Source organism: Colias eurytheme, chromosome 4 (assembly GCF_061535395.1).
Source record: "Colias eurytheme isolate Ceu_HAF_F1 chromosome 4, ilColEury1 Martin Lab GWU primary, whole genome shotgun sequence".
Classification (NCBI taxonomy): Eukaryota; Metazoa; Arthropoda; class Insecta; order Lepidoptera; family Pieridae; genus Colias; species Colias eurytheme.
This window is the reverse complement of record NC_142983.1, coordinates 8,658,120-8,669,443: the sequence shown is the minus strand read 5'-3', so window position 1 is coordinate 8,669,443 and position 11,324 is coordinate 8,658,120.

The window sequence follows — 11,324 nt, the reverse complement described above, 5'->3', positions numbered from 1 at the left end:
AATTGCCTCGATTATCTAACATAATATATTTTGTATAACGACATTAGATGCTTTAATAAATGTATCTTGAGTATGCTGGGTTGATAATAAGTATCTACTAAATAAGTATGTAATTTAATTAACATTACGTAATTTGAAGGAAAAAACGAAAAATAATGAAATTATGGTGCAATGTAATAAAATATACTAGCTACCGACTCATGAATGAATTGCTACAGAAAATCTATCTCAGTTACTCATAAAATACTCAACCCTTCATATTACATAATACCACACAAAATAACATAAAAATGTATTGCCTAGATTTCCTAGGTAGCCTAATACGATTACTCCGATCGAAGAAGCTGTCGGAAAAGGATTAGAAAATAAAGCTCGTCGACGGAACACTCTAGAACCGTTACCACGTTAATATCACTTAACTTAGTTTGTTGTTCAACTTTTTAAATATTAAACCTTATACAGAATGAAGAATGAAAGCAATAAGTAGTAACTCTCGCTTAGATACGGTCTCGTATGTCATTTTTATAACTGCGTACATTACATGTATTTTTTCATTAGACACGCGTAGGTAGCAATGAAATATTTTTATTGAACTTAATATCTAATCTTTTCAGATAGTAAACAATAAACACCGTCTACTCATCTGTCATTGGATTAAAAGATAAGCAGGATTAAGAGCTTTGAGCTTCAAGGAATTTTAAAATGAAAAGGTAAATAAATAATATAAATAATAAATATAGGTATAAAATTACATCTTTTATTACCCCACACTTCAAAAGAATATCAGAAGCAATTTCAATAAGGTGCGGTATAAATATTTTATTTATTTCGATCAGTCATTTGTTCAAAGTATCGAAATAATAATGTAATTAACATACACTTCCTCCTAAGCAGTCTCCTTTGGGATTAATCATCTTATGAATATGTCAAAACATGCAACAAAAAGCTTTGAAAATATAACGAATTATGTACAGAAAAATACACATATATACCTATATACAATTCTAGTCTCAATTTTAAATTATGGGATGAATAATATTAAGTTTTATAGCATTTAAGATGCTTTGTAAATATATACATTTAGGTTGTTAGTTTCAGTATTACTTGTTCTAACGAAATTTTAAAAGTTACACTATGAAACCCTAGTATGTTCGTTATACAATTTATTAATTTGGTTTGGGGCCTCAACTTCTTTCAAACCGGCCCTGCCCCCCTAGTCAAGTGGCTTTCTGTTAGCGTAGCGTTCAATAGAATAGACTACGAATGTATGAGATTGACGTAACCTGTAGATACGTTTATCTACAGCCTACGTCAATCTCATACATTCGTAGTCTATTCTATTGAACGCTACGCTAACAGAAAGCCACTTGACTAGGGGGGCTGTATTGTTTTGCTCTTAGTCGATAATCTGCTAAGCGCCGACACAAATTAGATGATATTTCACTTTTACCGTTAATAAGAGCAAAAACATAATGAAATTAACTGGAAAGATTATGATTTATTAGTTGTGGTAGAGAAAAGTGTTGTATAATGTATACACAATCGTGGAAGTTGCACAATACACATAATAATTATAATAGATTTATAGTTTTTAGGCACGCTTTAATCATTTGAATGAAAAAGGAAACTAATTTCAAAAATGTCTATCATCCGTAGAAAACTAGATAAGCAGGATTAAGAGCTTTGAGCTTCAAGGAATGTTAAAATGAAAAGGTTATTAAAATACTTCCTTATACCAATCACACATTAGATACATAAAATACTTATTTTGAGTATATTTTTTTTTTCATTTATCCGAGCGCGAGCATTCGTTGTTGTTTTCCTAATGTATTGCATGTTTGTTTTATAAGAAATGCTGTTAGTTTGTATACTTTTATTTTAATAACAAAATTTTTGTTGTATCAACTCATGTGACATTTGTGGCTACAATAGGCTATGGCTGAAAAACAGCGGTGAAAGCACTGGCCTTTTAGTCATTGCTTCCACCATATGCTGAGTCCATAGCCTTTTCGTAGTAAACTGTTATGTTTCTTGTGTATTTTTTTTTGTTTATGTGTTTGATTTTTACTGCGAATAAATTCTTATTCTATTCTATTCTATTCTTGTAGGTACGAATGTTGCACGCAAATGACTCGGGTTAGCTTATTCTATACTCGCTTTTACGTATCATGCTTCATAAACATATCTATAACTTTTGTTACTTCAAGAGAATTCTTACAAACCTCCTCCAGTTACTAAAGCTTCTAATCTCAAGTCCTCAGAGAAAACGTAGATGTTATCGAATAACCTAGATCACAAGTTATAACGCAACAGATGCGATGACCGTAAACAAGGCTCTTTATCGCGCCTCCGCTCGCCCAAACTAAGCTATTATTATTGAAGATGAACCCACCCGTCCTATCAGCTGTATTAAATTTTATAACTCCATTATATATTTAAATAGAATCTGTATCTTTTGAATTGTCTTTCAGGTTAAGAGATAACTCGAATCACCTAGATAGTTTTGGTAAGGTAAGGTTAAGGTTGATTATTGTTTGCGTTTGAAATACAACATAATATATTATGTATAGTTTAATCTAAATACAAAACAAATATTTCAAAAGGATATTGATTAATAAACATTTATTTAATTTACTTATGATTTTAAATGGCAAACGCACCCTACAAAGTACAAATAAATAAAATTATTTGAAGGGTGAGGAAAATTATATTCACTTAATATTGCTTTTAGTCCTTTAGTCACAATAGGTTACTCATTTTGAATTACGTAGTTTTAAGTCAAAGTTACGAACATGTTTGGCATAATTATTTTCCTAATTGGAAGAAATATCTCAAAGCAAAGCGTAAACCGTAACAGCTTATTACAAGTACAAGATCCGAGTAACAGCAGTGACTTCTGAACAGTCGTGACTTCGAGAATAATCTGAAGATTTAAACGCAATATTTCTTAGCAAACTGCGGTCGAAATTAATTTCAGTTGCAAACCTTGAACAAAATGTACAAAAACTTTAAGACTACATTCAAAGGGAAATGACTCGGTTATTTTAATTTGAATTCAAAATGGCGCTTTAGGGGTAGTCTCTAATCAAGCTGCAACGTTGGAGTTAGCTGTACATATGTACCCACATTCGCGGGAAAAAGCCTGTTCAATATTCCTTTATAAATATTTTTCTTTTTATTTTATAATATGCTTTCATTTAACTTTCTTCTACTACATCCAATGTTTAGCACTGTTTTCATTCAAGACATTTTAAGAACCTATACATTTAAATTTTGGATATCATACAATTATTTTAATAAAATATTTGTAATTATAAATGAAAGAATTTTCAATATAATATATCTATCTATTTGTTATGCGTAAGAAATAAAGGATAGAATAGTTAATCACAAATAGTATTTTAAGTAAATCAAATATACCTACATATTTGTATTCATGATTAGTTCGGTGCGATACGATGTAGTTGACCTAAATTGCAACATTGATACATACCCCGTAGAACATGATTTGGTATGGTAGCGTTTAATTGTATTGACTAAATAGTATATTACCTTTATATACATCAGAATTTTAACGATACTATACAGGATTATTTAAAACTGAAAATTAATTCACTTAAAAAACTGAGCTTGACTACTAACAAAAGATGGTAAGTATTAGATACCATCACAAACCATATATTTTGATAATAATTTGTGTCAACTAAATAATTTTACTGTTAACAAAAGAAGTAAATCAGTAGAACCGTTATAAAGATTTTATGGCAAAGAATAGAAGTAAGTCTCCGAATTGTCGCTATAAAACTTAACAAATCCCATATTTTACGTCACTTTTACACAGCACCTAGTGAGTTAATAAACCAATTTATCCCATGTGTTTCTTATCGAGGTAACTTTTCCAACAATTGATATCAACTCGTAAACATTTCAGTGTTGTGACTAAAACTGTGAAAACTCCATGTTTTATAGTTATTGCTAAAACAACGTAACGATTGAAAGAATTTCACGTCCAATATAACTGTTTTCGCTGCGAAATACAAAGCAAATTTTTATAGTGGATAAATCAAATTTATTTCGTGACATGAAAACTACTGCAACGTTTTGTTGTATGTCTCTAATTTATTTTATTTTTTTGCAGGTCAAATGTACAGACAGTGCGACCTGATGGATAGTGTTTCAGGCAATTTTTAGGTGTTCTCTAATCTGTTTTCACCCGAGATAATAACTAACAAAATAAAGATAAACCAAAAAATAATAAATGAATGGTTGCAATACATTATTTGACAGTGATTTTTTCCATGGCATCCTTTGTGATTTTTAATGTTAAAAAAAATTCCCACATCCTTGCTATCTTCAAACATTGTAGTACAAAATTGCGCTTAAAGGGAACGTTCTTCAATTTTCCTGAAAGATAGCAGGTGTCAAAGCCAGAAGATCTTGTTATAAGAGTTTAAGAAGCTTCTCCGAGACAAAGGAACATTTGATTGTTATATTTTAATTAGCCAAAGCGGCAGAATTAAAATTACTTCGGGGAGAAGTGGGCGGCTGTTTCACCACAACTGAACGAGTAAATTGCAAAATGAAGATCTTATATAGTACATTAGCTTTCAAATACGTAATTCGCTTCTAGTGCTATATTTATTTTGTGTAACTTGAAAATTGCTAAAACGTATTCAAGCGAGACGATATAGTTTTATTCATGTCTTTATACGGTATAATATTACAGAAAATATTCTGGATACTTTTAATGTTTTTACTTTTTAATTATTTCATACTAAATTACCTAAATATAAAAACATATTATAAGAGCGGTGACTCGCTACAATGTAGAGTGCAGTATTACATACAAGTTTTCATCCACTATTTCATATTTATTTTCGTGACATACGAATTATATTTAATTTTGTTTACGAAAAGATCTAATAAAAACAAAAACGAAGTATTTCTACGAACAAATAATTCAAGGTTAAATTATTATTTTTAATTATGATTTCAGTACTTTGCTGAAACAGTACTTAGTAATGTTCATTTCCAGTGGCCTCTTGACCCGAGTCATTTGAGAGCCAGCTAACAATATTTTTTTTATTATTTAACACGGTGTACTAACACAATTATTAAGAAACTATTTATTCAAATCATACAATGTATTAAATATGTTACCTAATATAAATAAAAAGTGTACCAATACAATTGTTCTATTCGTATAGGAGCTACCAACGTTGACAAGTGAGCATTTTAGTATAGTTGGTTCTTTGATATACTGTTCCTCTTGCTATTTCGGTTAGAGTCCGGGCTGTCTGGCTGGTCGCAGTGGTTGCGTTTTTTAGTGCGCATCTCATCTGCACAGGATAATTTCCATAATTTAAAGTCATTTTTTAACGCGTAATTTTTAATATTTTACCTTTAGATAGATCCATTAGACATAATTTTTTTATTGCAAGACGTTTTTTTCGTTGTTAAATAGGTGCCAGACGCAATTTTTTATTTCGTTTTTATAAAAAATTCAAATTATTTTAGAATGTCTGTAAATTTCATATTATGTTCTTCAAACATAATATAATCTAAAATTAATTAGCCAGACGCTAATTCGATTGTTAAGTATTAAATAATGTGTATAAATAAAAAAAAGTAATGAAGCATGCAGCTCATCAGCTAGTGTATTTTAACTATGCGACAGGAAATAATTGCAAGAATACAATATTATTTACACTTGTTCTTATAAATAAAAGCTAAAATGAAAAAAAATAAACATAAACGTGAAAAATAAATTAAAGTTACCATACATTGAAAAGAATGGAATAAAAACTTTATCAATGAAGGTTAAACAATTACATTGTTAAATTTAAAAAGCCATCTTCATAATCATCATCATCATCATCTTTCCTCACACTGTCAGAATTATTTATGTTATCGTCTAAGGAATTGTTATTGTTTTCCAATATTCCATCATCTGTAAACAACTAGAAAGTTTGTTTCAATATTGATGTACACACATACACACACACAACACACACACACCACACCACACACGACACACACACGTGAACACACACACACTCGCATGTTTAAGTTTATATTGAATTTAACTAAAGTAGTTAGCATGAATTTATATAGGTATATTAGCGGTCCGCCCCGGCTTCGCCCGTATGGTACCTACATATTGTATAAACTATCCTATCTCTCAAGTTGGATCGAACTGCACATGGTGTGCGAATTTTATTATAATCGGTTAAGTGGTTTAGGAGTCCATTGAGGACAAACATTATGACACGAGATTTATGTATATATATTAAGAATTAAGATTAATGAATTAATATTGTTATCATCATCACTACATAGTATAAAACAAAGTCGCTTTCTCTGTCCCTATGTCTCTTTAAATCTTTGAAACTACGCAACGGATTTTGATGTGGTTTTTTTAAATAGATAGAGTGATTCAAGTGGGGGGTTTATATGTATAATAACATCCATTAAATAGTGGAGAAGTACTGTTATTTTTGAGGTTTCTAATGTGATTTCGTAAATAATTACATTTTTTCCACTTACAGTGCAAACGCAGGCACCCTACGAGTTTTATCAAAATAATGTAATAACTATAGTACACATTGAAAAGGTCTACAGAAAAGTCCGTGATGGTATATGTCTATTGTCTATCTCTTATGGATAACCCACAATAACTTTTTTTGTCATTTACTTTTTACGACAAATAATGGCTAATTTTCGAAGCGAATACAGCATTAATCCTTAACCAATTAAAGACCTTGAATACATTGTTCATTTAATATAGATCTATATGGCCTTTTACACCGTATGATTTAAGTGAATATTTTCGAAGATATTACAGATTTAAAAATTGCGGGACGTAGCGTTTGCGGCGGTACCAGCCGTAGCTATATATTTTATACCCGTGCGAAGCCGGAGCGGGCCGCTATGTTTTTATATTCAACGTTCACAGTTTTTCTGTAGTGTATTTAGTATCAGCATTGCACCTGTGCGAAGCCAGGGCCGGGCGGGTCGCTAGTTAATATTAGATATATATTAGAAAATTTAACTTGTATTGGCAACACTGTATTTTGTCTGTGGTTCTTTTTCTTCTTGTACGCGGTGTGTAATGTGTGGTATTAGGCAATGTGCTATTGGAAACAATATAAATAAGTTTATGTAATCGCTGTTTTCATTTAAACCCATAACTTAATAGTTAAGTAATAAAAAAATTGTTTTGTATAGAAGATTGTTGATGTACCCTAATAGTTTATTTTTTAGCCTAAGGAATAAAATGTACCAATGGAAGGTACTTGTTCCCACAACACAGGGAATCCTAGAGTAGGAACAATTCAATTTCTATGTATCTTTATATTTTCGAAAAAAAAAGTTATTTTTTATTGTTATTTAATTTTCGCGGCCGACCCTTTCTATCTCTCTTGCACTTTAAACTATCTCTCCGTATACCTACACAATCATCAAATTGTTATACTTACCTACTTTCACTACGTTTTTATTTGTACGTATTTAATACTTAACAATCGAATTAGCGTCTGGCTAATTAATTTTAGATTATATTATGTTTGAAGAACATAATATGAAATTTACAGACATTCTAAAATAATTTGAATTTTTTATAAAAACGAAATAAAAAATTGCGTCTGGCACCTATTTAACAACGAAAAAAACGTCTTGCAATAAAAAAATTATGTCTAATGGATCTATCTAAAGGTAAAATATTAAAAATTACGCGTTAAAAAATGACTTTAAATTATGGAAATTATCCTGTGCAGATGAGATGCGCACTAAAAAACGCAACCACTGCGACCAGCCAGACAGCCCGGACTCTAACCGAAATAGCAAGAGGAACAGTATATCAAAAAACCAACTATACTAAAATGACTTTTTTTTTAACGTTAATAGCTCCCGCACCATATTGTTTAGTTGTGAAGGATATTTATCCCAATAGTATACTCTATTTGATTTTAATAAAAGATGTTATATTTTGTATTAGCCTATACAATCGATTCCTATTATTCTAACAGAATACTTTATTACAAATTTCCCTTGAGATGTTCGCAAAAAATTTACATGAAATAATGTAAATCGAAATCAACCGGGAATAGCCGGGTAATAAAGGCAGAACTTTTTACTTTTTGTTTAACTAGTTTCTTGTTTGGTTACTAAGATATTACAATTCTAAAAGTTGTCTCCTTGATGTAGTTTTCTGTTGAGTACTGCGCACGTGGAAGGAAAATAAATGAGGTAGAATGTCAACCTGCTGTGCAAGTCAAATGTAGTTTGGAGATATGACTCTTATTATGCATTATAAAAAATATATTTAAAGCTAGTAGGTACTTATATGGATCCCGAGTCATAAGGACACAGTTTCGCTGATTTGGTAGGCAACTACATAATATCTTACTATTATTACTTTTCCGAACAGCCGTAACAATATATTATGTTTAATTAACACATAGGTATGTATATTGCTTCTCATATAAACTTAATTTATGTAGCTAATCATACAGTTTTGTATTATATTTTAGGACTACAGAAAGCGACGAATAACGTATCAGAAGTCCCTCAAGCATCACAAATCATATTGTACCAAACATATTCCACACACCGCTGCGTAAAAAAATAAAGACAATACAAAATAAGTTGGCTTCGTTTCTAAACTATGTTATTTTGAAACTCCACAGTCACAGTCCAATGAAGCGCAGTACAACAGATAATGCTGTTGGATTTTCATTTACAAGGTTTAAAATATCTCGAAGTCGGAAAGCTTTTGAAACGAGACACGTTGCAGTTTTGTATTGTTGAGTATGCTTGAGACGAGGACGCTTTGTTCTTCCTAACTTTCGAGTTTCGACTGTCGTGTTTAGATACAACATCTTTTGGCCTAGTTTTAAAATTGTGGGTTGCTGGAACTAGCTTAGAGTATATTAAAAGTTTGAATGGAAAGCTGAATAGTTCTGGAGGTCAGAGTGACGTAGTATTACGGCAGTGGCATGAAAAATTTAACGATCGACGGTTCTGTATTGGTATAACAAGTCGTTCCTAACTGGACAAGGAAGCAGTGAATTCATAGACAGCAAGATACGATAAGATTTTACGTATAAGTTAATATGTATGTCAACTAACTTATATTATGACTATGCATATATTTGAAGTAAATCAAGCGTATAACAATATGTAAAGTTCTATGAGTTGCATAAAGTTCTGCGCCTTCTATAAAGCACGGAGCAAATAATATTAATATTTGTTGTAGCCATCAGTATACATATAAAAATATGTAGAAAATTATATTGTCATATTGAAACAAAATGTAGTTAATTAATGCAAAATTAAAAAAAAAATACCCCTTCAATTTTTGAAGAACAAAGTTGTTAATAAGCGCTTTGAAAACTGTTTGGCTAAATACAATAATTTGAACGTGAAATAGACATGTAATTTATGATTTACTAAACTGTACATATCATTATGAAAAGCTTCGCCTAAAATCCGTATTCATGTTGACATTTATATCTCCAGGGAACTATCCCCAGGCTAAAGATGGCTTAAGTTATCTGCTCTGAGCGCTTTATTTTAATTTTTAAAGCAAAATTTTTCAGGCGAAATTTTTTTATACATATTACCATTTTGAAATTTTTTTTTATCCTTATAACTTACTATCAACCCTACCTCACTCAAACGAAAATTATGAACACTGTTTTTGTGTATTACCCTGTATCACCCAATATTTATAATAGTGCATAAATTTACCCCACATTTGCATAAAATAAAAAAGCACCTCAGGGCTGACATAAAGATAATAAATATGTCAGAAATATCAGACATCTCTAGCGATACGCGCTTATTTCCCACGAGATGTACCCGTTTGTAATTTACATAAAGTACCTAATACCATACTGTCCATGTCATAAAACCACAGTTTACGACAACCCTGAATTCTTTGAAAAATCACGCACAATTTCTCACGTTTATAAAGCTGCAAATTACATTTTTTATTAGCTGAAGTCCGGCCTCCGGGTCAATATAATCAAACATGTATAAATGATTCTAAGCGTAAGGTTTTTTTGCTACTAGCATTAAAAATGGCTACAATTGACATTTGGTTAGTGCACCTTTTTATTACATAAGCGATCCATATTGTTTGTTTTTTCCACTATTAGAACATAACAAAAAACATAATATGCATAGATAGAGACTTCAATAAAACATATGATATAATTTTATAAAACATATTATATTTACAAACTGTTTGCTATCACACCGTGAATTTAAAATAAATAAGAATTATGAGCATTTAAAGTACCTACCTAAATGTAAAATATAAAATTTCAAATGCTGCAAGGATGAAATCAAACAACTGTTAATGAGAAAACGTGCTAAAACTTCAAGTATCTTACAGCACTATTTATACTCTTAACCTATTTTGTTATCCCTTCCTCATAATAAATCCAGTCTGAATTGTCAACAATATAAAATACAATTTTACGTGCTTTTTCTTTTGAAAAAATGTAAGCTTTAAACTTAAACGTGAACAAAACAAATTATTGTCGTTTATTATTTACAACAACGTTAGTCGTTATGAAATTATTTTACAAATGAATCATTCTGTTAAAATCTTTTTGCATTTTTGCATTTTCATGGTTGTCAAGGCCAAACCTTGGCATTGCCTTTTCGGTCAAATGACGGTTTTTTATCGGTCAAATTATAGAACAATGAGCGACAACTTTGAAGCATTTGCACGTTAATGACTACTGGCTGGTGATTTCTGAATTTAGATTTGAGGCGCTTTTGATATTTAATGGATTTTTTACGTTTCAGAGGAATGATACACACGAAATATAATATTAATTTCATTTCTTTTAGTTGTCTGTTGCTATTTTATCTATACATATATATAGGTGATTGATATAGTGATCTATCAACGCACAGCCCAAACCGCTGGACGTATCGGGCTGAAATTTGGCATGCAGGTAGATGTCATAACGTAGGCGTCTCCTAAGAAAGGATTTTAGAAAATTCATCCCCTAAAGGGGTAAAATAGGGGATAGAAGATGGTATGAAACTTTTTATTCCTTGGATGTATTTGCATGAAATTTAGCACACACATAGAGGGTAACTTGGAGAAACACATAGCATAGGTTTCATCCCGGAAATCCCACGGGAACGGGATCTATGCGGGTTTTTCTTTGAAAACGCGGGCGTAGCCGCGGGCGGAAAGCTAGTTAATAATAAAATCTTGAGAGTTTTTTTTTTAATAATAATGACGACAAGCATAATGTGTAAGGAATTCTTAATTATGGTACAACTTACGCAAAACTAAGTTA